Here is a 2,404-nt window from a genome sequence, read left to right on the forward strand (position 1 = left end):
CTTCCCCGGAGTTTCTGTGCTCTGTCGTCCAGCAGGTTCTCGTGGATCGTGGCTGCTGCTGTGATCCTGCATGACGCCCACTACATATATTATTACTGTCATTATTACTACCATATCTATTACTGTCATTCATTCATTATAATTCATTGTCATTTTATCAGTCATTGTACAATATGTTTGTGTTGATTTGTCCTGTACACGTGACATCCATTGCACGTCTGTCCGTCCTGGGAGAGGGATCCCTCCTCTGTGGCTCTTCCTGAGGTTTCTTCCACATTTTTCCCTGTTAAAAGGGTTTTTGTGGGCAAGTTTTTCCTCACTCGAACCGAGGGTCTAAGGACAGAGGGTGTCACTCCCTGTACAGATTGTAAAGCCCTCTGAGGCAAATGTACTTTGTGACTTTGGGCTATACAAATAAAATTGATTTGATTTGATTTGATCCTCCTCACTGGGATAAGAAGTACAGCCACTAATTAAAACAAGCCATGCGTCACAGATGTTTTGTGCTGGTCGCCTCCTTTGGACACTACTTTCTGTGGGACTGTCACGCTATGGAACTGTAGGTATGGCTGTCGTTAGATATTGACAGTAGACAGGTATGTTTCTCCCTCCTTTTTTATTCCTGTTGTTATCATCCATTACAAGCTACACATATAGTTCCGTGTGACACTGTGAGATTTATAATATTACCAGCAACGGGACTATTACTGTATATTACCTGGTTCCTGTGCACACAATGTTTGACTGTGCACTGTAATGTGGAATGTAATAAAACACATACACTTGTGAGTGCTGTTACATGCAGAGTTATGTTGTTCACCATTTAATTTATAAGCTGAATTTGTAACTATAGTAATACGAGAGCAAAACAGGTTTACTTTTTTTTGTCGATATTCATTCTTTTCTTGGCAATTTTTGACAGATTTACAGATAATGTGTAGACCAGACCTTAGCTTGCGACTCTTTTGAGTGTTATGTTAATGGAACATTTGAAGGGATTTTGTAGGCACCTATGTTGGGGGGTGCAAGGGTGTGTGTTTTTTGTCTTTCTTTCCGCTTTATGACCTTGTTTATTTTTCCTTTGTTTTTGTTTGATACATTGCAAAGTACATTTTTTGAGATGATTTCGGCGGGAGTCAAACTATGCACAGATAGAGACATATTACTTAACGGCTTTATTTTATGGTATTATTTAATAGCTTACAAAGCCCCATAGGAACATCAATAACATTTGCCAGTTGGAACGTCCGTGGGCTGGGGAAACCCAACAAGTTAAATAAGGTTCTCTCTCATCTTGATAGCTTGGGAGTAAAAGTTGCTTATCCGCAGGAAGCGCATTTCTAAAAATCTGATCATACGAAGATACGCAGGCACTGGGTAGCACAATCATATCATTCTCTCTTTAATGGCAGGTCAAGAGGTATAGTTATTTTGACCCCTAAATCTCTGCAGATCACCCCTTCAGACATCATTGTAGACCCTCAGGGCCGCTATATAATTGTTGCAGGTTGTGTTGTTAACACTCCTGTAATACTAGCTAACCAATATGCACCTAATTGGGACAATGATAACTTTTTCTCTGATTTGCTATATAGGGGTTGCATGACTTCAGATTTTTTTAAGTCGACACTAATATGATGAAAGTCGAGTCGACGTCAACTAGTCGCTGGTGACGTCACTGATATTTTTTTCAGTAATTAAAGAATTCACAGGAGGATGGAATGCTTTGCAATAATCTGTATTCACTGAAAATGGACAGCTGTTACACAGAATTTGCGCAGAACAGCAAGCATCAAGTATCAACAACAAGCAGCAACTCACCTGTTAAATTTTATGTAACATACCTACACGTTACGTTCGGCTACATCTCCCATATAGGCAAAGTGGAAAACAAAATACTGTACTCTTAAAACAATTTGGGAGGAAAACAACACACAGACAAGAGCCAGCAAGCCTAGTCTTCATCACAGTCCTGCTCAGTCACATTTTTCGTTTTTCGATCCTGGTTTGCGTGCAAGAACACAAGCACGTCTACGTGCGCTGGGTGAAGGCTCGCCCGCTGTCGCGTGATGGTATTTCCAGTGAGTGAAAAAATCCTCTCGCTTGGTGTGCTTGTCGCTGGGACAGCCAGGTAATGTTTGCACAACTTGGCCAAACGGGGAAATCTATCCTCGTTCTGGGCCCACCAGTGCAGCGGGTTCTGCATGGTGGGAATGCGCGGTGTTTGTTTACAGTGATTAGCTGATGCCGACCCAAGCTAGTGACTAGTCGACGTCAAGCTCTAAACGTCATTGTGGAGTAGTGAAATCGACTAGTCGACTAGTCTGTACAACCCCTGCTACATAGTTTACTTAAGTTAGACTCCGACTATTTAATTTTAGGTGGGGACTTCAACTGCTGCCTC

Source organism: Larimichthys crocea, unplaced genomic scaffold, assembly GCF_000972845.2.
Source record: "Larimichthys crocea isolate SSNF unplaced genomic scaffold, L_crocea_2.0 scaffold150, whole genome shotgun sequence".
NCBI classification, from domain to species: Eukaryota; Metazoa; Chordata; class Actinopteri; family Sciaenidae; genus Larimichthys; species Larimichthys crocea.